General features: G+C 51.6%; 1 protein-coding gene and 1 non-coding gene across 2 annotated transcripts in view; one reads left to right on the top strand and one right to left on the bottom strand.

Moving 5' to 3' along the window:
* IRF8 (interferon regulatory factor 8) overlaps positions 1-26362 on the bottom strand; it is a 93858-nt gene that overhangs the window by 65797 nt on the left and 1699 nt on the right. The window lies entirely within an intron of this gene.
* Positions 23594-23724, top strand: LOC132510536 (U6atac minor spliceosomal RNA). Its single transcript, XR_009537341.1, has one exon. It is a non-coding gene; the product is annotated as a U6atac minor spliceosomal RNA (small nuclear RNA).

Below are 26362 nucleotides of genomic sequence, written 5' to 3'. Positions count from 1 at the left end.
ACTCCTCACTTCATGAGCAAGGAACCCTCCGCCCCTCGGTCTCACCGGTACGCTCAGCACCGCACCAACTGCTTTCTAATGTTCTCAGCCCCTTTCTGGATCCAATCCAGTTAGCACGCTCCTTACTGCACAGAATGGGGGGGAAATGGGTCTTGTTGGTCAAAAACGGGGGCAATGCTTGAGCCCCAGAGCAGCCGATGTCTCTCGAGCTGCCTCTCGCACCCGACGTTGGGTTTCATCTGTTTTCACCTCTATCCTGTAGGGAGTCACCCCAGCTCCCTGCCTGGGAACACAGCTCAGTGGCCTCTGAGTGTCAAGGGGCAGGAAAGACTGCTGCCACCCTCTGGGAGGGGACCCCAGGCCATGTCAGAAACTGAACACCCACATCCAGCCCGTGATTCACGAGTTGTCACCTGGGTGGGTCACCCCTGTGGCTCTCGGAGGCTGAGCTGTGAGGCTGGGGGGCTAAGGCCTCACTGCCAGGGAGGGGAGAGGAGGGGAGAGGGAGGGGAGAGGGAGGGGAGGGGGAGGGGAGAGGGAGGGGAGGGGGAGGGGAGGGGGAGGGGAGGGGAGGGGAGGGGAGGGGAGGGGAGGGGAGGGGAGGGGAAAGTGGGGAGGGGAGGGGGAGGGGAAGGTGGGGAGGGGAGGGGAGAGGGAGAGGAGGGGGAGGGGAGAGGGAGAGGAGGGGGAGGGGAGAGGGAGGGGAGGGGGAGGGGAGAGGGAGGGGAGGGGAGGGGAGGGGGAGGGGAGGGGAGGGGGAGGGGAGGGGGAAGGGAAGGTGGGGAGGGGAGGGGAGAGGGAGAGGAGGGGGAGGGGAGAGGGAGAGGAGAGGGAGGGGAGAGGGAGAGGAGGGGGAGGGGAGAGGGAGGGGAGGGGGAGGGGAAGGTGGGGAGGGGAGCGGGAGGGGAAGGTGGGGAGGGAGGGGAAGGTGGGGAGGGGGGAGGGGAGGGGAAGGTGGGGGGGAGGGGAAGGTGGGGGGGAGGGGAGGGGAGGGGGGGAGGGGAGGGGAGGGGGGGAGGGGAGGGGAGGGGGGAACTGAACTGCAGGTCTCCAGAGTCCCTGGCGCTGAGATGGATGACTCGCACTCAACACAAGCGCCCTGGCAGTTTCCTGAGACAGAGCCTTCCGAGGACCCGGAAGCACTTCCGCTTCTACAAGTCAAGAGCGTTCTCCGTAGATGGGTGAGACGGGGTGGACCCACACCAGCCCAGGACGGCCCCTGGAAGCCTAAGGTCATCAACCTTTTTTATAATTTGCCTCTTTCTCCAAAAGATAAAAATTTTTAAATTCCCTTATTCAACGTTTTACTTCATGACGAATTCTCAGAACGGCATTCACTCCCACTTCTCAAAGTAGCCTGGACTCCAGAGTCGAACACAGAATCATTTTTGACTTTGTCACTATTTTATTCTGAGGTCTGGACAGAAGCTCAACTGATCTCAAAAGCCAGGAACCTATTTTTACAAATGACTTTTAGGGTGTAAGTCTCCTACTGTTACCGTCAGCCAGCAGCCTTTCAGCCTGCTTTTAACAGTGACCTTTTAAATCAACTTTAATGCTGAGCGTTTCACCGGCATTTGATTCTGCCGACAATTCCGAGGCGGCAGTTACGATCCCCGCGTGACCGAAGAGCCAGCTGAGGCTCAGTGACCGTGCCTTCCAAACCCTCTGCAGCAGGACTGCTGTCGCCACCCCCCACCCCCCAGCCACAGGACTGAGCTCACATCGTTGGCCCTTTCCAGACCACTCCGCCCACTGATGTTTCTAAAGCCCGGGTTTTGACAGCAAAGTGCTATTTTGTAGTGGCTTCAAAGCCCTCAATCCTCAGAGCAGTGGCTCTCTACTCTTTGCGACCCACTTCTTACGTTCAATTCTTGCACTGCTCACTGGAAAACATGAAAAGACTCAAAACTACAGTCAACAAGATTGCAATGATGCAGCCAGGTTCCCAGAGCACAGCAGGTCCCTGGGGGCCACGAGTGACCCTGAGCTGTCCCATTCCTCCGTGGCTCACCCACGGCCACGCGCCGCCTTGACTGTGCTCTCCTGTATGCCGCGCGTCCTCAGGCGAGGCACGGTTGTTGGCTTCAAGAGATACCTTTGAAACTTCCCAAAGGCTTCTTTTGCTTATGGCTTCCCTGGAACAGGGGTTAATTGCTGCCCCTCTCTGTGTGCGGTTAGAGGACAAGTGACCTTCAGCCCAGTCCATCAGGGTTCCAGACCCACGGGGGGGGCACTCCTTTCCAACTCCACGTTTGGTGAGGCCACGTTGGCAGCTTGAGATCGGCCTTGGTGGGATTGCTTCCATGGTAATGGGCCAGCACTAAGGAATCAGGGCTCTCCCCCAGGCCAGCTGGTTGCTAAATCTACCAGCACCCACCAGAGGAAGGAGCAAGCCCTGGGCTTATTGTCCCGTGAGGGGTTGAATTAGGAGCTCCAAGACCCCCTTCTGGCTTCAGAACCAACGTTCTCCAACACACAGCACAAGGGGACTCAGACCGGAGCTGCCAACGGGTTTCCTTTGAGAACCGCCCTCCTTCTTCTCCAGGCGGCGGGCGTCAGCACCTGCACGCCTGCAGGAGCTCAGGCTGCTTCGTGTCTGCGGGGCTGTCTGACAGGCCCCCGAGACAGAGGGCCTCGGCCTGCCATGACTCTCCTAGCTGAGTACTTGCTTTCTGTTCGTTATTCGTAAAGGACAACCCACCTTCCAGAAGGGCTGGGGGGATGCCAGCAAGGAGTTTCCACCCCCAGAATCCCCAACCCCATCCTGATACCCCAACCAGCAGCACATGCCACTGTGGAGAAGGATCTGGAATGTGGACCTCAGGGTGGCTGGGGAGACCAGGTAGCCCTCCCCAGGAGGCCTCCTGGGGTGGCCTTCGTCCCCTTGTCCCCCTAATTCTGCTCCTCCGGGGTCTGCCAGTCTCAAAGACGCAGATCAAGCGCAGACCCCGGCTTGCTAGCCGAGCTTGGGAAACCAGAAGGCTGCTGCACTGATCGTTACTGAAGATTCCGCGTGTCGGGGGACCGGAAGACGCCTGTCAGCGTTACCTGTGCAGTCTCTCCCTCTAGATGGGTCTGCACGGGAAGCCGGGTCATAAACAGGCAGTGTCTCGGCCGGCGCAGGGCCAGACAGCAGGGGCTGCATGAAGCAGACGCTCCGCAGCCCCAGCTAAGAGGTCTGGGTCCTCCATCCTGCACTGGACGGGCGTCCGCAGCCAGTGGGCCCAGAACGCTGTGGGGCAGAGCTGATACCCACTGCCCTGGGCACCTCCTGGAGGGGCCGGGCCTCTGGGACTCTCCCTTCCCCAGATGCAGGCCAAGTCCCTCCCTCTGCCCTGGAAACCCGTCTTCCTTCAGCTACGCCGACACCCTCGTGGGGCCACCCAGTCTGTGTAGGGGTGGAAACCACGCCTGACTCTTGGCCTACGTCTCTCTGCTCCAGTCTGGTCCACCAGACGGACGTGCTGTCCAGGTCAAGCCTCTGTCCCTGCAGGCTGTGGACAGACGGCCGCCAGCCTCTGCTTGCTGGGCTGCGGGTGCAGGGGCTTGAAGGACTGGGCAAGCCCAGGGAACTCTTGCGACAGCACCTGGCACAGACCGATCACGCGCAACAAAGGTTAATGACCCCATGTGCGGGATCCCGGGCTTCACTCCCCTACACCTTGCCAGTTTTCAGGAACTCCTCCGTGGACCAGAAGAGTCCCCGATCTCTATTCTAGGAAGTGTGCTTAGAGGTGCGGGAGGTTGTCCCCCCCACCCCAAACGCCCAGAGAAAAGCCACCGTGTTGCCTCTTTCAGAGCTTTCAATGTGAAAGTGCTTTATAACGCTGAGTTGAAATCTGCCTCCCCGGACCTGCCCCCCAGGGTCCCACACCAGTCTAATTCCTAACTCCTCCCTGGCAGGACGGCCTCTGCAAGGCTTAGGCTTCCCCACAGGGCTGCCCCTTGAGGTCAACACCTCCATCCTCTTCACCTCATGCACACAGCTCCTCACTCCCCACTGGCTTGGGCTCCGGCTGCACCTCTTGGAGGCATCTCCTGGTAATCGTGGGAGTCTACCATCAGGCGAGAATCGGGGCACCACCCCATCCCTGTCCCCAGAGGCGCCCAACATTAAGAGCTGGCGTGCATCCTTGCAGAGGATTCTCTCAGGAAGAGAAGCTACTTTTCAAACAAATGAACTGTAAGGCGAAGTGTTATGTCCCTTCTATTCATTCTACTCAAAACAAAAGGACTGGCTCTGTCTCCTCCTTTCTCCTTCTTGCTGGCTAGAATGCAGACATGATGGCTGGAGCTCGAGCAGCCATCTTAGACCATGAGGCACTGTGCTAGGAATGACAGAACAGCACAACAGGAGAAGCGTGAGGTACTGATGACCATATAGTAGCCACACCAGCCTGGAGCTGCTCCCTCTGGAGTTTTCTTTTTTAATACGTGGACGGGAAATGATCTGTCTGGTGAAAGACCTGTTTTTCTCTCTCATTTCTTTCCCTATTCTTCCTTCATTCCCCCTTTCCTTCTCTCCCTTCTTTCCTCTTTCCCTTTTCCCTTCCCTCCCTCCACTCCTCTCACTTTCCCTCCATCCTCTTTTGCACTCGAACTTAATTCTAACTGATACTCAGCCTGACGCTGTTTCCATTTCAACCAGCAAAGCAGATCAAGTAGGAAATAAATTGAGCGGAGTGGCCCCGCCACCTGCTCTGCAGGAAAACAACATCCATCAGAAGAGACGGCTTTTTCCAGACAGGCCATGTGCTGAGGAGGGACACAGACCAGCACCGTGGGGCGGAGATGCCGCACAGGCGGGTCCTGCAGCGCCCTGGCTCGGCCCAGGACCACGGGCTTTGCACCAGCTTCCCTGGGCACTTGCTCTGCGGGCTGAGCACAGAGGGTGTCACTCACTCACCCACCCGACTCATGGGCTGGCGTGACAGGGGCTCAACCTACCAGGCACAGAGCTGGGGGCGCCCACAATTTAAAGAGAGCACGTGGTTGGGGGAGGGGGAAGGAGGGGGGGTGAGCTGAGACCCCTGATCTAGAACCCACGTGTTAGCCACCACCACCCTCCCCCAGTTCCTTCTCAGACCTCAGGCCCTTCACTAAACCTCTGTACCAGAATCTTCCACCTGCCCCCAGCCTGTCCCCGCTGCCCCGGCGAGGCTGGCCCACGTGGCTCCACTGGCTGGGGGTGGGGATGGGCGGAGGGCTGCCTAATGGGGAGCCCCGTGGGAGACTGGAGGGAGGGAGGAGGGCACTGTCGGGCATCTACCCGCTGGCCACCCTCCCGCCCCCCTGCCCACCACTGGCTGTGTCCCTTCATCAGAGACCCCTGCTCCTCTCAGGGAGACAGAAGCCACACGACTCTGTCCTTCTGGTTCTAGAAACTTCTTCCTTCCCTCGCCCCTTCTGGACTGGGGTGGAGACAGCTCCTCTGCGACCAGCCTGGGGGCCCCAACTCTCCCTTGAGGTTCCGCTCACAGCCACACAAAGGGCCCCTGCACTACCCTAATCTGAGGGGGCCCTCTGCGTGGGGCGGGTAACCTCATCATTTGTAAACGTGGGTGGTCACGCCTATTTCCAGGGCTGCAGAGAGAGTTCAGTTGATGGTGCAAATAAAAAAGCTGCGCCATCTCTCACAGGCCCTGCAGACTCGGCCAGACCGAAGTCCAGCTGGGTCAGCAGTGGGTCGTGGCTGCCAAAGGCAAGGGTCAGCAACTGGTACTCAGACCTGGGGTCCAAAAGAAAGGAGGTGGGAGGCCTGCTGGCCCCTGTGCTCAGGCCATGGGGAGGGCTGTGTTCACTGCGGGCCCGGCGCCTGCAGACCAGGCTGTGATGAGAGCGGGGCCGGCGCGGGGCCGGAGGCCAGGGCAGCGGGGGAGCTGGAAGGGCCATGGCTGGCACCTGGAGACGGGAAGCTGTGCGGAACCCGAGCGCTTCTTCACCGGTTCTGTGACCCGCGGGGTGGACAAGCATTAGAGCTCACGGCTCCTGCCAGCAGGAGTGGGTAGGTGGAAGCTGCAAGGAGGTGGATTTGGTTCAAGAGGAGGAAGAAATTTCCAGCGATTCGAGCTTTCTAAAATAGAATGCCTCCCACAGGGAACAAGGTCCCTGCACAGGGATATTCGCCGCACTGCTGTTGGGGGAAGGTAGAGGCAGATTAAGGGACCATCAATAGAACTGTCACATCATGGGACAAATAAGCCACATTCAGAGAGGAGGGGTCTGTAGGTCCTGCTGTGGGACAAGCTCTGTCATAGATGGTTCAGTGACAAAAGCGACTTCCAGAAATGCAGGGGTAGCTGAGGATGAAAGTAAATAATGATAGTAACAGGGTCTGGCTTTGAATGAAATAGGAATCCACGAATGCACATTGATATCAGTGGATAAACGTGGACAGACCTCCATCGTGAACCAACCCCCCCAAACACAGGATTCCCTTAGAAGAACCCAGCATTATTTCTGTGATTTTCCAGCCAAAATGCGTAACTTGCTATGAGGAAACATCAGACAAACCCAAATTGAGAGGCATTTGACAAAAGACTAGTTTGGAATATTCAAACACGTCGAGGCTGCAAATGCCAAGGAAAGACCCCAGAACTGATCCAGATTGGTGACAGGCCATCGTGTGATCCTGGATGGGGTCGCGCCCCAAGAGCAAGAGGCTGGAGCCGTGGGTCCCATCTGTTGGGAAACCTGAATGGGGTCTCTGGGTGAAGGGTGCACAGGAATGCTTTGAAATACTCCTACGTTTCTGTAAGTTCAAAAAAGTTTCAAAGTAAAGAGTAACAATAAATGTAAAGGAGAAAAAACAAGCAAAACATAAAGTGATGGCGGTGACTGCCATGCCTCCCGCCCGATGCAATGTCACAGGAAGGCCATGGCGCCCTCTGAGCCCTTCCTGCCAAAAAGTGAACTCGAGTCGGGTCCAGCCTGGGGGAAAGAGGGACACACAGAGACCCACCATCCACGTCAGCATGTGAGACATTCTCCAGCACAACGACCCAGTTTCTTCCACAAACAAAGGGCCAGAGAGAGAAAAGAGAATTAAAGGAGACTTACAGCAGCCTTTCTTGGATCCTAATTCAAGCAAACCAACTTCAGGAAGACGTTCACGAGAAAAAATCAGAGCAACGTGGACCCTGCTTAGATACTGGACAATACAAGGGAATTACTTACTGTTAACTTGTCTGCCTGGGATCATGCTATGACTACGATGCTTTTTTTAAAAAAGTCCTCATCTTTAAGAGAACTTCGACACATCTGTGGACAAAACAAGATGATGTCTGGAATTTGCTCAAAAACACCTGAGCAAATGTGCATCGACAGATGAATGGATAAACAAAATGCGGGACGCACATACAATGCAGTATTATTCAGCCTTCTAAGGGAATGAAGTGCTGACGCCTGCCGCAACGTCAGTGAACCTTGCAAACATTATGCTACGTGAAAGAAGTCAGACACAGAGGCCAAGGATTTTTACTCCACTTATATGAGGCACCTAGATAGTCAAATTCATAGACACAGAAAGTGGAATAGAGGTTCCCAGAGCCAGGGGAGGGAGAAGGAGGAGTTAGTGCTTAATGGGGACAGAGTTTCAGTTTGGGAAGATGAAAAATTTCTGGAGACGATGATGGTGATGATTGCAGGACAATGTGAATGTGCCTAACGACCCTGAACTGAGCCCTTAAATGGTTAAAAATGGTAAGTTTTATGTTATGTATATTCTACCACAATAAGAAAAAAAATACGGGGGGGGGGGGGCTGGTGAGGGGGGCGCGGTGAGCCACAGGCTGATACTCGTCGAAACTGGATGATGAGAATCTAGTGATTCCTTTTACGATTCACTCTACTTTTATGCAAGCTTGAAATGTTTCCACAGTGAAACACTTTCTTAAAACCTTACAAATAAAACAGCAGTCCAAACACCCAGGGCTGGGCTTCCCTGGTGGTGCAGTGGTTGAGAGTCCGCCTGCCGATGCAGGGGACACGGGTTCGTGCCCCGGTCTAGGAAGATGCCACATGCCACGGAGCGACTGAGCCCGTGAGCCATGGCCGCTGAGCCTGCGTGTCCGGAGCCTGTGCTCCGCAACGGGAGAGGCCTCAACAGTGAGAGGCCCGTGTACCGCAAAAAAAACAAACAAAAGACACCCAGGGCTGACAAGGACAGCTATGAAAACCACAGCAGCATGGAAAATGCTCGTGAGATTATGTTCGGTCAAAAGCTGGCTCTCCGATTATGTCTACACTATGTTTAAATCACACGCAAAACTATGAATTGAGGAAAAAAGTCTGGAAGGACACATACCAGAATTACAGTAGCTGTAGTGTTTGGATGGTGGGATCGTAGGTAAATTGTTTTCTTTTTCTGAACTTTCTCTAATAGAGTTACTTGTAAAGGTTTTGGAAATAAATTACATACACCCCAGGGCAGGCAGTCACAAGCTACGAGAAGGGTGCCGGTTGATAAGGTAGCAATCCTCGTGGAGAGTTCTGGGACTTCTTGGGAGAGGCAGGCTGAAGCGTGACCCGAGGATTTAGGGAAGAGCCACCAGCCCAGGGCATGGGGTTGGTGCCTTCTTCCCCTGCCTCTCTGACCAGGGGGGCTTCCCCCAGGGCCGGCCCCTTCCTAGTGTGCAATGGCGCAGGACAGTGGCGGCCCGGGCCTGACCCCAAGGCGCCGCCTGCACAGGAGGGCCCACTCGAGCCGGGCTGCGGGTGCTTCCTGTGCAAACGCCCGGCGGCTGTGGCGTCCAGGGCTGCGGTCGCCCGGCCCCAATCTGGGCTCCTGTTGCTCAACCCGCTGTGCTTTTCCTGTTCCCCTTTCCCGATGGCACAGCCCGGGCAGCAGGGGCCGGGGGCTCTGCGGGTTCACCGCATGGCGGACCCCCCCGGAGCTGTTTCCACGTCTCTGATTGTTTTTTCCCTCCCTGGGTTGCTAAACAGCTTATGAAGAAACCCCTTTCTTTTGCTTTTTTATTCTGGGGCAGGAATCCAGCACCGTCTGTTTGCCGAGAGGCTGTGCCGTCCAGCCAAAGTGGCAGGACAGGCCCCGGGGCCCCCCAAGGCCCAGGAGGGGCAGCTCCCCTCCTCCCGCCCCCTGAGGAATGGCACCCAAACCTGTCCAGAGGTCGCACAATAATAATAACAGCTAACATGTACCGAGGCGGCGGGAGCTGGCCCCCTCCGTCCTCCCGACAGCCCTCCCAAGTGGGCCCGCCTTGACACCAGTGTTTTGAGGAGGAAACTGCAGCATCGCAGGGAGGTGACCCAGTCAACCCAGGTCAGGCGGGCAGGGGGGGTCAACCAGAACCAGGACTCAGCCGCTCGCCCTCAAGGGTCCCCCTGCACTGTCCCAGATGCCCAAGTGCCCCCAAGGCCACACGAAGGCTACAGTACAGGAGGTCTCGGGGTTCCTTTGGAAAAGTGAAGGCTCACCCTGAGGTCACCCCTTTTGGAAGGAAATTTCAAGGGGCGGAGAAAAATGCCCACAGGGAAAAACACCTGTGTCGAGGAGAGCATCACTTCTGGGGGAGGGAGGGGCCAACTGAGAAGAGGTCCCAGGTAATGTTTTGTTTCTTACACCACGTGACAGGTCCATGGGGTTCACTGCGGTATCTTGCGTAGAGGTTTCTATGTCTGAAATATTTCATAACAGTTTTAAAGCAAAAAACAAACCAACCAACCCAACTGCACAGGCCTTTTCTCTAACACTGAGTCAACACTCTGAAGAATATTAGGCAAGTGGCTGACGATCTCTGCAGCAGACACTGGACTCCAGGATTTATCCCAAGATACATCCTCAGGACTGAAGCCTCCAGCAGACAAAACAGGAGTGGAACGAGGCCCTCCCTGACCGTGGAATCGTGGCTTTGATGACGGCCAGACAGCACCCTCCGGCTCCGAGGGAGGCCCCCTAACCCTGCAACAGGTCTTCCCTCCCCTCCCTTTCAAGAACCCCGTGGGAGACTACCAACCGCGCTGACACAGCAAGCCGGCCTCCAGGGAACCTGCCGTATTTTTCAAGCCCAAGAAAAGAAATCTTCTGGCTGCTCAGACAACTGAAACAAACATTGGCTTTTCTGATTCTGAGACCCACAGGGATCTTTATTACATAAACATCTGAAGGATCTGTTCTGTGCAAATGGACAAAAGTACATAATTCACTTACAACATAAATAGCTCAGCGTTCCACTGCTCCAGCCCCTGGCTATATTTTTTTTTTCCCAGTTGTTATTATTTCGTTTTTTCCAGAATGGAAATTAGACTTTATAAAATTACATTTCAAGTAGTCCATGTATGGACCATAGTTCTCAGCTTTTTACCAAACTACATGAAAAGCTGTAGTAGTCTAATATGTGAACCTGTGATAAAAGGTTTATTAGAACGAATTTAATGAATATTGGCATCAATATTTTTTTAACATCTTTACTGGAGTATAATTGCTTTACAATGGTGTGTTAGCTTCTGCTGTATGATAAAGTCAATCAGCTATACATATACATATATCCCCATATCTCCTCCCTCTTGCATCTCCCTCCCACCCCCCCATCCCACCCCTCTAGGTGGTCACAAAGCACCGAGCTGATCTCCCCATGCAATGCAGCTGCTTCCCACCAGCTAGCTATTTTATATTTGGTGGTGTATATATGGCCATGCCACTCTCTCACTTCGTCCCAGCTTACCCTTCCCCCTCCCCGTGTCCTCAACTCCATTCTATGTCTGTGTCTTTATTCCTGTCCTGCCCCTAGGTTCTTCAGAACCTTTTTTTTTTTTTAGATTCCATATATATGCGTTAGCATACGGTATTTGTTTTTCTCTTCCTGACTTGCTTCACTCTGTATGACAGGCTCTAGGTCCATCCACCTCACTACAAATAACTCAATTTCATTTATTTTTATGGCTAATACCATTGTATATATGTGCCACATCTTCTTTATCCATTCATCTGTCGATGGACACTTAGGTTGCTTCCATGTCCTGGCTATTGTAAGCAGCGCTGCGATGAACATTGTGGTACATGACTCTTTCTGAATTATGGTTTTCTCAGGGTATATGCCCAGTAGTAGGATTGCTGTGTCGTACGGTAGTTCTATTTTTAGATCCTCCATACTGTTCTCCATAGTGGCTGTATCAATTTACATTCCCACCAACAATGCAAGAGGGTTCCCTTTTCTCCACACCCGCTCCGGCATTTATTGTTTGTAGATTTTTTGATGATGGCCATTCTGACTGGTGTGAGGTGATACCTCATTGTAGTTTTGATTTGCATTTCTCTAATGATTAGTAATGTTGAGTATTCTTTCATGTGTTTGTTGGCAATCTGTATATCTTCTTTAGAGAAATGTCTATATAGGTCTTCTGCCCATTTTTGGATTGGGTTGTTTGTTTTTTTGATATTGAGCTGCATGAGCTGCTTATATATTTTGGAGATTAATCCTTTGTCCGTTGATTCGTTTGCAAATATTTTCTCCCATTCTGAGTGTTGTCTTTTCGTCTCGTTTATGGTTTCCTTTGCTGTGCAAAAGCTTTTAAGTTTCAGTAGGTCCCATTTGTTTATTTTTATTTTTATTTCCATTGCTCTAGGACGTGGGTCAAAAAGGATCTTGCTGTGATTTATGTCATAGAGTGTTCTACCTGCATTTTCCTCTAAGAGTTTGATAGTGTCTGGCCTCACATTTAGGTCTTTAATCCATTTTGAGTTTCTTTTTTTTTTTTTTGCCTTTTAAAATTTATTTATTTTTGGCTGTTGGGTCTTCGTTTCTGTGCGAAGGCTTTCTCTAGTTGCGGCGAGCAGGGGCCACTCTTCATCGCAGTGCGTGGGCCTCTCACTATTGCGGCCTCTCACTGCAGAGCACAGGCTCCAGACACGCAGGCTCAGTAACTGTGGCTCACGCGCCCAGTTGCTCCACGGCATGTGGGATCTTCCCGGACCAGGGCGCGAACCCGCGTCCCCTGCATTGGCAGGCAGACTCCCAACCACTGTGCCACCAGGGAAGCCCCTTGAGTTTCTTTTTGCGCATGGTATTAGGGAGTGTTCTAATTTCATTCTTTTACATGTAGCTGTCCAGTTTTCCCAGCACCACTTACTGAAGAGGCTGTCTTTTCTCCATTGTATATTCTTGCCTCTTTTGTCGAAGATAAGGTGACCATATGTGCATGGGTTTATCTCTGGGCTTCCTGTCCTGTTCCATTGATCTATATTTCTGTTTTTGTGCCAGTACCATACTGTCTTGATTACTGTAGCTTTGTAGTATAGTCTGAAGTCAGGGAGCCTGATTCCTCCAGCTCCGTTTTTCTTTCCCAAGATTGCTTTGGCTATTCAGAATCTTTTGTGTTTCCATACAAATTGTGAAATTTTTTATTCCAGTTCTGTGAAAAAGGCCATTGATAGTTTGACAGGGATTGCACTGAATCTGTAGATTGCTTTGGGTAGTATAGTCATTTTCACAATGTTGATTCTTTCAATCCAAGAATGTGGTGTATCTCTCCATCTGTTTGTATCATCTTTAATTTCTTTCATCAGTGTCTTATAGTTTTCTGCATACAGGTCTCTTGTCTCCTTAAGTAGCTCTATTCCTAGGTATTTTATTCTTTTTGTTGCAGTGGTAAATGGGAGTGTTTCCTTAATTTCTCTTTCAGATTTTTCATCATTAGTGTATAGGAATGCAAGAGATTTCTGTGCATTAATTTTGTATCCTGCTACTCTACCATATTCATTGATTACCTCTAGTAGTTTTCTAGTGGCATCTTTAGGGTTCTCTATGTATAGTATCATGTCATCTGCAAACAGTGACAGTTTTACTTCTTCTTTTCCGAATTGGATTCCTTTATTTCTTCTTCTTCTCTGATTGCTTGGCGAAAACTTCCAAAACTATGGTGATAATAGTGGTGCGAGTGGGCAACCTTGTCTTGTTCCTGATCTTAGTGAAAATGGTTTCAGTTTTTCACCATTGAGAATGAGGTTAGCTGCGGGTTTGTCATATATGGCCTTTACTATGTTGAGGTAAGTTCCCTCTATGCTTACTTTCTAGAGGGTTTTTATCACAAATGGGTGTTGAATTTTGTCGAAAGCTTTTTCTGCATCTATTGGGATGATCATATGGTTTTTCTGCTTCAATTTATTAATATGGTTTATCACACTGATTGATTTGCATATACTGAAGAATCCTTGCATTCTTGAGATATATATGATTATTTCAAAAACTCGTGGAGGGTTCTGTGGCCAGTGACCAAGGCTCAGTCACCATGAGCAGAAGTCTGGCAATGAAAGGCTCTGTGTGGAGTAAACGTGGGAAAGCCTGGAGCGGGGCCAGGACACAGGTCCCCAAGGCTCTGCATCCCAGCATCTGGCCACCGGCTCCCTTTTGTGTCGATGGTGTGCAGGTGGCACTGGATTCTGAGGTTCTGCTTTCAACTGCTTCAAGTTGAAAACACTTTTAAGGGAATAACTCGGAGCTACTGAGGATTCGGTTCCAGTCCACGCAAGAAAAAGTGAGTCATGAATCTTTTGGTTTCTCAGTGCACGTAGAAGTTACCTTTACACTCTACTGAGCCTATTAAGTGTGCCGTAGTATTATGTCGAAAAAATGTGCAAAAACAAAAAAATAATTACAACAGTAACATCTAAGATCACAGAGCACAAATAATAAAGTTTAAAGTATTGCGAGATTATCAAAATGTGACACATGGACATAAAGTGAGCAAATGCTGTTGGAAAATGGCACTTAATAGACCTGCTCAACACCGGGGTGCCACAAACCTTCAGTTTGTAAAAAAAAATGCACCACCTACGAAGCCCAGTAAAGCAAAGCACAATAAAGCCAGGTGTGCGTGCACAGGGGAGCGGGCAAGTGTTTATACCTCTAAGCTCACCTCTCTGAACCTCAGCTGTTCATCTATGATTCGGGAGGGGGTGGAGACCAGATCCACAGTTAAAACGTCTCCTCTGATCTCAGATGCCCAGGGTGGGCTTCCAAGAACTTTTTAGCATTTTTTTCAAATCCATTTCAGCCTGAGATTCTTGGTACCTAGAAGACCCATGAAAGAGATCCACTGAGCCCGTGTGCTCAACCACATGCTTGTACGTATCTGCACGCTTGTACGTATTTCTGGGGAGAGGATTCTTAGCTTTTGTTGGATTCTCAAAGAGGGTGGTGAGTCCAAAAGTCTCTGAACCTGTCTGTTGGGACCTTTCTGTTATGAATGACCAAAAAAAAAAAAAAAAACCCCAACCTAAAGTGGCTGGAGTAGATAAAGGAGAAAAATGGAATTTATTGGCTCGGGCAAGCAAAAGGTCCAGGGGACGCTTGGCTTATGTCAAGCTGAATCCAGAAAGCCCAAGTCTCTCTCCATCTCTGGCTCCACGTTCCTCTTTTGGCTTCATCACTGTCAGGTGGACTCACTATAACCAGGTCCCCCAGTGGGTGCAGACTCACACCCTCACCGTTCCAGATGCAGCAGAAGTCCTGGCATCCCGCGGGTCCAGTGTGGGTCACGTGCACATTCATGAGCAAAGCCCTCCGGCAGAGGACCAGGATGCTCATCCAGGACGTGGGTTCTCAGTCTCTCCAGCCCATCTCCCCTGCAGCCCCAGAACAGTGGTTCTGCCTCTCATGAGGATCCCAAGCTGGTGTTTTCCCGGGGACATCTGGGAGGTCTGAGGAAGTGGTAGCCCTAATGGCTGGGAAAGTCCTCTGGGGCAGCCTTGTGACTTGCTTTGCAGGTGACCCCAGCAGGTTCCTGATCAAAGGGAAAACCCCACGAGTCCCTCTCCAGCCTGGCACAGCTACAGCGTGTACAGAAACGCTTGGGAAGCACCAGAAGCCAACGTGGCCACTGGCCAAGAAGCCCCAGACATGGAAATGCTGCCTAAACCCCCTGCTGGTCACACCTCTGGACACACGTGGTCACCTCCAGCTTGTGCCCTCTGGTATGTGGACCCTGATTGTCTCAGTACCCAACAGAGAAACTAAACCAAAGCCATCCCTAACCCAGCCAGCCTCTGAGCTTGCGTCCTGCCTGACAGCTGTGCCAGGAGCCTCGGGCCATCATGGTTGAGGGTGGAATGCCCAGGCACTACAGTGGGACAGACCAGGGTTTAGCTCCTGACTCTACCAGGTGATACACAACATAGACGTTAGCGTGATTATTTACTGAGTATCTAATACGTGCCAGTGTTACAGCAGGGAACAACGCAGACACAGGTGTTCTGGAGCTACGAAGGTGAAGAAGGAGGTGGTGATGGTGATGATAGTGATCATGAGGATGGTGGCAGACCACAAGATCCTCGGGAGAAGGCGCTGTAGTTCCTACTTCCCGCCCCTCCATGTCTAGCACCGTGCCTTGCACGTAGTAGGTACTCAAGAAATGGGTGTTGTTGATGGACTTATTCTCCAAGTCGCTCTAGGCAGAGAAGCCCTCCAAGGGTGGCTCAAGCTGGCCTCCATGCAAATCTCCTTAAAGTGCTGTGTCTTACCTTTAAAACGGACTTGAGCCTCTTTCTACTCTGCGGTATATCTACGTTTCTTCTACTTGTAACAACAAGAAACTTTTTCCAAAACTTCGAGTGAAAATGATGCCCCAAGAAAACATACCCTGTTTACTCCTGTGGCTTTTGAGACGCGCACGCACGCACGCGCGCGCACACACACACACACACACAGATCGGAGGTCCACAGAGCCCAGGGCCAGAAGCACGAACCCAAACTGTTAAGCGTCTGGGAAAATGCGTCTCTCCTGGCGGCGCTGAGCCAGAGCAAGAAGGGCAGCTGGGCACTGCTCCGCCCTCCAGACGGGACCTACCAGGAGGAGGCTGAGCCCGGACTCGGCCACTCCGTGCTGAGAGCCAAAGGCTCTGAAAAGGCCTCTGGAAACTTTGTTTTCCCCTTAAAACCTGGTGTTTCCATCCCGGGGGCCGTATCACCACTGGACGGCCTCTGGATGACACGTGGGTTCTGGGACTCACGGCATTTAGGGAGCTGCTACTGGGGGTGGCCAGAGTCTCAGAACTTGCTCAGGAACCCTCGCAACTCCCCAGCAACAGCATTTCCAACCAGGAAACAGGCAGGAAGAGGGCAGGACACTCCCCACGGCTGCTGGCCGACCAGAACCTGATCAGAGCCCGGCTCCCCGCTCGCACCACCCCACTGCCTCGCCGCCCTGAGTTTCTATTTTGCCATTTCTGAAGTGAGTCTCCTACACCATCTCTCAGATGGTTTTCAGTTCTGTCACATAACATCCATCCTCCAAAGCGTGGAGGTGGACAACAGCTGAAGGGCGATTTGATGATGACACGCTCGTCACCTGATCCCCGGGGATGGGGGGATCCTGTCCTTCCCGCGGCAGGACGCTAGCACCGACGTGAAAATGAACCAAGGGCGGGACAGTCAATCTCGGTCCCTCCCCTGCGCGTGTCAGGAGGCAGGTCCGAGAAGCCTGCAAAAGCCGGTGCATCTTCCCTGGGGGGCAATTTTACTTGGAATTTGTGGCAATCATTATTTCTATATTAAAACAAACACAGCAGTGTCATGGAGTAAAACACAAAATTTCTGTGGATTTTCACGATCAAATACAAGAGTTTTGAAGGCACGTCGCGTACGCGGCAGGACAATTCAGATCACTGCCCCACAGTCCAGATTGCACAAACTCTCCTGCCAACTATTCAGTAGACAAGCTTGACAAGGGAAAAAAAAAATTGGGGGCGGGGGGCTTCCCTGCTGGCGCAGTGGTTGAGAGTCCGCCTGCCAATGCGGGGGACGCGGGTTCGTGCCCCGGTCTGGGAGGATCCCACGTGAGCCATGCCGCTGAGCCTGTGCGGCCGGAGCCTGTGCTCCGCAACGGGAGAGGCCACAACAGTGAGAGGCCCGCGTACCACAAATAAAAAAAAAAGAAAAAAAAAATTTTTTTTTTTAGTGCAGAGCCTGCCTCTGGGGGCTCCAGGACAAGCACGGAGGCTGGATGCCACCTCGTGTTCATTTGGGACATGACAGCCAGCTTGTGAGGATGTCAGATTCAAAGGCCTGCTGGCAGAAGGGGTTCCTACGTCCCTGCGGGAACCTCGCATTTCCCGGCCTCCCCACCCCTCCCCCGACAGCCTGTCTCAGCACCTGGGCCCCCCTTTGTTAACAGGCTCCTCTGCGTGAGGTGGAGCCTCCCCCGGCCTGGCCTCAACAGCACCCATGGGCTGGTTAACCCCAGCTTTGCTGCCCCGCAGATCATGGCCCAGCAGCCCTGGGTTAGGCAGAGAGGTCTTTGTTTTCAACTGGTTGTCCAGGCAACTTGGGAATGAAGGCAGTGGTTTGAACCTGCACTTGAATCACCTGGGGCCGATTTTAGACCCTGCAGACGCACCTAGGATAAGGCCCACGCGTCAGTGCCTTCACACAGTCACCCAGGCGATCCCAAAGCGCAGCCTGAGCTGAGCACCACTGGGATGAAGACTTGCATCACACGAATTTCCCGAAAAGATTTCAGCATCCAGGGACTTCCCTGGCGGTCCAGGGGTTAAGACTCACGTTTCCAATGCAGGGGGTGCAGGTTCAATCCCTGGTGGGGGAACTAAGATCCCACATGCTGTGTGGCACGGCCAAAAAATAATTAATCTTTTAAAAGGTTTCCGCATCCTTGGGAAGGACGTCGGCGGTGAACCTCACTCCTCAGTTGCGTGGTCAGCACTGTCAGCTGTCCTGGGACCAAGGCGTTCAGGGATGTGTGGGCCGCCTGCATGGACTCGTCCTGTGTTGGGGGATTATACCCTGCTTTTGCAAGGACTCTGTCAGGACACCCTAAATATCCTGTTTTCAGCTTTTTTCAGTAAAACACATAAATTCCACAGTTAGAGCTATTTTCTGCCACAGTAATTGGTGGAATTAATCGGGTAAATGACGACACCAGGAATGCGGGGCTTTAGCGCTAAAATGGGGATGGACGATCCTGGGAAAACTAAGATAGGTTTGTCACCGTCAACCTCAGACCTGCCTCAGACTAGCAATAACTGGAGCCTCCCCGTGCATTTCTGAGAGTGGCAATGGGAGCGGCCATCAGATTCTCGAAGGGTCTGTAATCCCCAAGGATGACAATCCTGCCTTCCGTGCTTATCCACAATGCAACCCTGCTGGTGCACTGGCCTGAATCTGACAATAGCACAGCTAAGTTTTATGGAAGGAATGAGACCCCAAGAAACGTCCAACCCAAGACCAGGTGCTGCCCACAGGGCAGGTCTAGGAAGGGAAGGCTCGGGAGGTCACGGGTCAGCTGGAGAGCAGTGGACATCTGAGTTCAGCTGGTTTCGTTGTTGACTTTGGTTTGGTTGGGGAGTTGGGGAGAAATCACTGTTACAGGACAAAAGATGAGGAAATCGCTTGAAAAGACCCTTAGACGTTGACCCTTTCCTAGGGTTTGGACATGTTTGTTTATTTAATAAACATTTACTGAGCACCTATTTTGTGCCAGGAGTTGTACAGATGCTCAAGCGAAAACAGCAACACATCAGGCACTGAGTGGTCTCTGGTGCAGCCCAACTGGAATTCAAATCCAAGCTCTGACTTTACCGGCTGTGTGCCTTTAAACAAGTCACTTAACCTCTCTGTGCCCCATCCCGTAATCTGTAAAATGGGAGAATAACCTCATGTCTGTAACGAGGAAATAAAGCACGTAGGGCAGTAAGCCAGAGCTGGGACCCAGGCAGTCTGAGCTGGTGATGGTACACTTAACCCCTCGCCAGCCTACTTCACAGATAAAGCCCTTATGTACTTTAACCCAGGGAGCAGCAATGCCAGAAGCAACTGGCTCTCAGGCCTTGTAAGCCTACATCACATCCTTGTAAATTACGTTTTGCTTTCAGGGTCTGGACCAAGTCAAACCAAAGCATCTTCCTGGTAGTGAAATGAAGTTTCCAGCCTGCAGAGCTGAAGTCTGCAGCGGGATCTCCCCATGGGCCAGAGGATTCTTCAGGAGGACAGAGAAAGGGCAGCTGGAGGAGAGGACATCACTGCGACTGCCTGGTTTTGATGGGTTTGGCCAAAGCTGCCCTGCAAGTGCCCAGCCTGTGGGTGAAGCACCGCTACAAGCAGAGACGCATGCCGGGGAGGGTGTGTGAACAAACGTGTCACCCATACCTCAGCTTCTGCACCCCAACCCTAGAGAAAGCTCAGGAGAAAGCCCCACTCACTGTGCTGGTACTTTTTTCTGGATGTCCCACCCTACAAACGGGATGGCTGAGGACTCAGCTCTCCCTCTACTGTGCAGAATTGAGAATGCGGCCCAATGAACTACCAAGTCTAACTCTCCAAGACGCAGGTCCAATTGTGCATTTGAGATGCTTGCAAGCTGCAGACAACCCTTTAGAAGGCACGTGAGCCCCTACTTTGGGGTCAGAACTTCTGCTCAGGGGTGATAAAGGAGTTAGCCAAACTCCAAATGAGCAAAGGACCTGAATAGACATCTTCCCAAAGAAGATACACAAGATGCCAGCAGGTACATGAAAAGATGCTCAACGTTACTAGTCATTAGGGAAATACAAATTAAAACCACAGTGAAATACAACCTCGCCCCTGTTAGAACGGCCATCATTAAAGTCAAGAGATAACAAATGCCAGTGAGGATGTGGAAAAAAGGGAACCCTTGCGCATTGTTGGTGGGAAAGTAGATTGGTGAAGCCACTATGGCAAGCAGTATGGAGGATCCTGAAAAAATCAGAAATAGAGCTGCCATATGATCCAGGAATTCCACTTCTGGGAAGAAATGAAAGAAATGAAATGAAAACTCTAACTCAAAAACTCTAACTCAAAAGATACCTGCACCCTTATGTTCACAGCAGCATTATTTACAATAGCCAAGACATGAAAATAACCTAAGTGTGCATCAATGGACGAACAGATATAGAAGTTCTGGTACATATATGTACACAATGGAATACTACTCAGCCATATAAAATGAAGAAATCCCACCATCTGCAACATGACTGGACCCTGAAGGCATTATGCTAAGTGAAATAAGTTGGACAGAGAAAGACACTGTATGTTCTCACTTACACGTGGAATCTAAAAACAAAAAGAAACAAAAAACAAAAAAAAAAAATCCAAACTCATAGAAAGAGATGAGACTTGTGGTTAACGGCAGTGGGGGTGCGTGTGGGGAGGGGGGATTGGAGGAAGGTGGTCAAAAGATGCAAACGTCCAGTTGTGAGATAAGTAAGTTCCAGGGATGTGATGTACAACGTGACAGCTCTAGCTAACACTGCTCCACGAAATACTAAGGAAATAGGAAATACTAGGAAATACTAAGAATTCTCATCACAATAAGAATTTTTTTTCCTTTTTTCTTCTTTCTTTTCTTTTTACTGTATCTATATGAGAGGATGAGTGTTGTCTAGACCTATTGCGGTAATCATTTTACAGCATATGCAAGTCAAACCGGCAGGCTGACCGCCTTAAACTTACAGAGTGATGTACATCAATTATCTATCAATCAAGCTAGGGGTGGAGGTAAAGAATGTAGAGTTAAAAGAAGAATCAAAAAATAATTTTAAAATGTAACTTCATTCCGAATATTGAAACCGCCAAGCACTTGGAGAGAAAGTGGGTCAAGTCAGTACCTAACACGTCTGAAAGCTGCGGGAATAGGACTGGTCACTCATCACACTCAGGGAAAAACTAAAGTTCTGACGTGAAATTTGACACAATAAGGTAATATTGGCATCCACTTCTGAAGCCTTTCAAAGCACAGAGAAGACTTACAAGAACTCAAGAGTTTCTCTAGAGTCACTGTCAAAAGGCAGAGCTATCTACAGATTTTCCCCTTCAAATACCTATACCAAGGATAAATTAAAAATAAGCGTTCAGGGGCTTCCCTGGTGGCGCAGTGGTTGAGAGTCTGCCTGCTGATGCAGGGGACACGGGTTCGTGCCCCGGTCCGGGAAGATCCCACATGCTGCGGAGCGGCTGGGCCCGTGAGCCATGGCCGCTGAGCCTGCGCGTCCGGGGCCTGTGCTCCGCAACGGGAGAGGCCACAACAGTGAGAGGCCCACGTACCACACAAAAAAAAATAATAATAAATAAATAAAATTTTAAAAATAAGCGTTCAGGACTTCCCTGGTGACACAGTGGTTAAGAACTCGCTTGCCAATTCAGGGGACACAGGTTCGATACCTGGTAGGGGAAGATCCCACATGCCGCGGAGCAACTAAGCCCATGAGCCACAACTACTGAAGCCTGTGCACCTAGAGTCCGTGCTCCACAACAAGAGAAGCCACTGCAATGAGAAGCCCGCATGCAGCAACGAAGACCAGCCCCCGCTCGCTACAAGTAGGGAAAGCGCACACGCAGCAACGATGACCCAACGCAGCCAAAAATAAATAAATAAATAAATTTATTTAAAAAGAAAAGGATTCCTAAGACTTAAAAAAAATAATAAGAGTTCAACTTATTCAACTTTTTTTCACAAAAAAATGAGCCCTGTCTCCCATGGTGACACTCTCTTTTAGAGAGCACACTGGGACACCTTGGGCTTCTCACAGGCCCAAGTGACGGCCTGTGAGCCACATGGGAGGCCATGCAGAGACTCCTCAACATGCCAGCCTGGCTGCATGCTGCTCCACACCTGTGCCAGGCCTTCTCCAAGAAACATGCTTAGGCTGATCCTGCATGCGTGGGAACAACTGAAAGCCGGGCTCAGCTACTGCTACGACAGTAACTGCCACTGCAGGGGTAAAGCAGCAGGCTGGGTGACACTCACAGGAAGTGAAAAGAAGTGGACAGCAAGCAGACGGGAGGCAGACAGGAAGCAGACAGGAAGCAGGGGCAGACAGAAAGCAGGGGCAGACAGGAAGCAGACAGGAAGCAGACAGGAAGCAGAGGCAGACAGGAAGCAGACAGGAAGCAGGGGCAGACAGGAAGCAGACAGGAAGCAGGGGCAGACAGCAAGCAGGGGCAGACAGGAAGCAGACAGGAAGCAGGGGCAGACAGGAAGCAGACAAGAAGCAGGGGTAGATAGGAGGCAGGGGTAGACAGGAAGCAGGCAGGAAACAGGGGCAGACAGGAAGCAGACAAGAAGCAGGGGCAGACAGGAAGCAGGCAGGAAGCAGGGGCAGACAGGAAGCAGACAGGAAGCAGGGGCAGACAGCAAGCAGGGGCAGACAGGAAGCAGACAGGAAGCAGGGGCAGACAGGAAGCAGACAAGAAGCAGGGGCAGACAGGAAGCAGGGGCAGACAGGAAGCAGACAGGAAGCAGGGGCAGACAGCAAGCAGAGGCAGACAGGAAGCAGACAGGAAGCAGACAGGAAGCAGGGGCAGACAGCAAGCAGGGGCAGACAGGAAGCAGGGGCAGACAGGAAGCAGACAAGAAGCAGGGGCAGACAGCAAGCAGGGGCAGACAGCAAGCAGGGGCAGACAGGAAGCAGGGGCAGACAGGAAGAGCTCCTTTCTCCTCCAGCCTTCCAGCTCCCTGAGGGCCCCCAGCAGCAGAGGCTATGCCAGCTGGCCAAGCCCAAATGCTGTTTGCAGCATCCTGGCCCCAGCATCCATCAGCCAGTACGGAAGGGTAGGTTTGAAGCCAAGACAGTAACTTACCGGGCACTGTCCATCTCTTAGGCTACTCTGTGACCACGCCCGTTTAAGAACCTCCATACAGCATCAGACGACTCTACGACCCCACCAAACAAGATGCAAACGGCCTTCATACAAAGGAAGATGTTCTCACCCTCAGCCCAAAATGAGTCCCAAGAGCCACTGCAGGCATCCCTGGGCCATGTAACTTGCTCCTTCAATTCAGTCACAGTCTCATCTGAATATTGTTACCTAGGGACTAAAACGTAAAATTAACCTCCAACAAACGTGTAGAAAACAATACGGAGAAGAAAGGCAGAAAAGAAAAACTAGTTAATACGCACACAGGCACACACAACAAGCAAGGAAGAAAATATGCCTGGAGGCTGCCGTCCTGACTTCTGAAACAGTCATGAAGCCATAATTAACATTCTTAACTTCCTTCTTCTGCTCCCATTCTGCTTCCTTCGCCCCTCTCCAGGGCTCAGCTGGTTGAGGTTCTTCACCTGTTGGAGTGACCTTCATTCACGCAGGTCATGAATAGGGTCTGAATGCTTGGTGGTCCTGCCTATTTGTTGTTACTGTGAACTACTGTTTTACGTTGACTTTGACTGTTGGACTTGGAAGATCTAAGTAAGAGGCACCCAGGAGAGTCCCCTGGGTTCTAGCCGTAGCTTTCCTCGGCCCCATTATGTAACACAAACCCCATTTCCCGTTTATACTCAGGATCACACGTCCCACAGAGTGAGTAACCCTCTTCTCTTTCTGTTGGTCAGCGGCATGAGAAGCCCATCCAGTCTTAGCGAACTCAATCTCCAGCTCATGGGAGCCCACCGTGGCGTCTCCTGGTGGAAGCGTTCATTCATTCCCTAAGGAATCAGACCTCCACACCAACAGAGTGTTCACAAATGGGAAACAAAGACCCTGTCGATGTGTTATTAGGTGTAACTGTGAGAGGAGACACTCCCCTTTCCACCTCGGATCCCTGGCCCACGTATTCAGTCTAAGAGAAAGAGAGAACCACACACTGGTCCCTGATTAAAAGCATCATTTCGTATGAAAGGAAAGAAAGTTAGCATTCTCCTTGACGAGGATGGAAAATGCCCTTGGGTCTCACGACATGCAGACAGTTAAAGCATTGCTACCTACTTCCTGGCTCTTCCCACTTCTAGGTATATTCTCAAAGAATCGAGAGCTGAGACTCAAACAAATTTGGTACGCCCATGTTCATATCAGCATTACTCACAACAGCCGAAGAAAACAACCCAAATGTCCCTCACAGGACAAAGGGATACAGAGAATGAGGTGTATACGTACAATGGAAAATTATTCGACCTTAAAAAAGAAAGGAGGAAACTCTGACATATGCTACAACATGAACAAACCTTGAGGTCATTATGTTGAGTGAAATAAGTCACACACACAAGGCCACACACAGTATGATTCCAGTTACATGAGGTTCATAGCATCTGCAAATTCATACAGAGAGTAGAAGAGCAGTTACCAGGGGCTGGGGGAGGGGAGAATGGGGAGCTACGGTTTAACAGGTATGGAATTTTCAGTTTGGGATGATGGAAGTTCTGGAGATGGCGAGCGATGATGGCTGTACAACAATGCAAAGGTACCTAATGCCATTGACCTACACACTTAAAAATGGTTAAAACGGTGAATTTCATGCTACATATATTCTCCCACAATGCAAAACTGATATAAAAAAGGCATATACTGCATCCTGTAAGATAGAATCCCATTCCCTGAGAGCGTTATCGCCCAAGTGCCCACCACTGAGTGTTCAGAAGTCCGCTGCCTCTAGGTGAGGGGTAGCAGGACCAGTGAGCCCGGTGATGCACGAAGGAAGTCCACCGGTGCCGTGCTGGGGCTTCTCAATGGTCTCCGCCATTGGCAGGTTAGGTACACGACATCCGTGGCCGGCAGGTCAGCCTCGGGGAAAGGAAGTCTAGGTTATGGGGCCTGCACGGCCTCCATCCCTGCCACCACGGCGGCTTAGTTCACGGACCCACTGAACACACACACACTGACGTGCTGGGGGGAGAGCCGGCCAACAACCCCCACTCTTGTTGGCTGCTTCTATCCCTGAGCGTTGCTCGCGCTTCCCTGTTTCCTTGTGTGTCTCAGGACCCAGACATTGAAATATGTTGGACAAACGTTAATCCATTGTCGAAGCTGAAGTTCGCTTTCCTGAACTTCTAGAAGGAGGTGTGGTTCAGGATAACGTTTCTAATTTCACAAGGTTGTTTTCATTTGGGGTTGAAAAATATGGCAACTGGCCTTCTGAGATCTGGGGCCTGTCTTCAGTTCCTCCACACATATCTGGGGTTCACCTTTCCTTCAGCCCTGCCATCCCTGCCCTGGTCAGTCTGATCCCACTCTCAGCAATTTCTCTGCAGTGTGGGTCCCTGTCTCAGAGGTCAGCCCAGGAGGGTCAGTGTCAGGACTGAGAGTACTCCTGCCCCCTGGACCTTACTGAGGGCCCCCAGCATTCGCCCGTTGTTGGACCGGACGACCCTCCCAGCTTCATCAGCTGGTCCCACCACACCTCCTCCCTGGCAAAATCCTTGGCTACCCCGGGGTCTCAGCTCTCAGGTCCATCAGCTGTCCCTGCTTCCCTCTGCTTCCCCTGGCACCAAAGCGGATACTGTGCAGGGCTTGTGGCCGTGCTTGATCTGCCCCCACCCATCTGTACTTCGGGGGATCACGGGGGTCGGTTCATAGTAATATCTCCTCACCTCATTTTTTGGTATTATCAACAGGGTTTTTGGTTTTGCTCTCTAGTTACCACTTCTATGCGGGGTTTCACAGAAATTCAAAAAGTACGCCACCACAGCCTTCACCTCCCCAGAATGCGCCCCCGCAAAGTGGTCATGGTCACTTTTATTGTCGTAGGCAACCAGTGTTTGGGTGGATCTGCCCTCATGGTTTCCAATCCCTTTGCTCCCCCTTCTTGCTTATAGCTCACTCCTTCCGAGTTTTCTCCTTCCTGGATTATGTCCTTCAGCGCTTCTGCCAGCAAAGGCCTGTTGGTAATCAATACTCCTCATGTTCGCCTGTGAATATCTTTATTTTTTCCCTCGCTCTTGCTTAATAGTTGAGCTGACTTTATCATTCTAGTTGAAACTATGGTTCCACTGCCTTCTGGCATCTAGGGTTGCGTTTGATACGTCTGCTGTTACTTGTTCCTTTGTACATAATGATTTTTAAGCTCTACAGGGTAGAAAGCTGCCAGCCGGTAACAAGGTGAGCGCTGACTGACAGGCAAAAATAAGAAGAGTAGAAAAGGATGAAACACACTTTAAACGGCAAGGAGCTCTCCACGCGTCAGGTGAGAGCCAGCAGCCCAGCAGGGCCTTGCAACGCTCCCAGGTAGAGTCCAAGCCTGGGCTGGTCAGGGACCCCCCCACTCTGAAGAATCTCCACTCCTGGGGGGGACAGGGACCCTCTGGCCTCCGGGGAGCTAAGCTGGTGGTTGTCCCGTCAGCCTTCTTGGTGTTTCTCCAAGTCCTGCCCCAACTTCATGTTACACAAGGAACCACAACAGTCTCCCCAGATACCCTGGGAGGGGCAGGGTGAGTGCCCTGTCTGCGGCTACATGAGCACACCCCCCAAGAGAGCTCACCCTGCCCTCTCTCCTGGGCCCCCATGCTCTCCACACCCTTCCCCTCCTCCCTCACATGGTCTCAGCCCCACGGGTCATCTTTCAGGTCCTCGAACCGAGTGAGCTCCGTCCTCAGGGCCTTCATCCGCGGTCCTTCGAGCATGACTGTCTCCACCCGTGCCCCCTCGTCCCTGCCTCTGCTCAA

This window comes from Lagenorhynchus albirostris, chromosome 19, assembly GCF_949774975.1.
Source record: "Lagenorhynchus albirostris chromosome 19, mLagAlb1.1, whole genome shotgun sequence".
Lineage (NCBI taxonomy): Eukaryota > Metazoa > Chordata > Mammalia > Artiodactyla > Delphinidae > Lagenorhynchus > Lagenorhynchus albirostris.
This window is presented reverse-complemented; position numbering and strand designations above follow the sequence as displayed.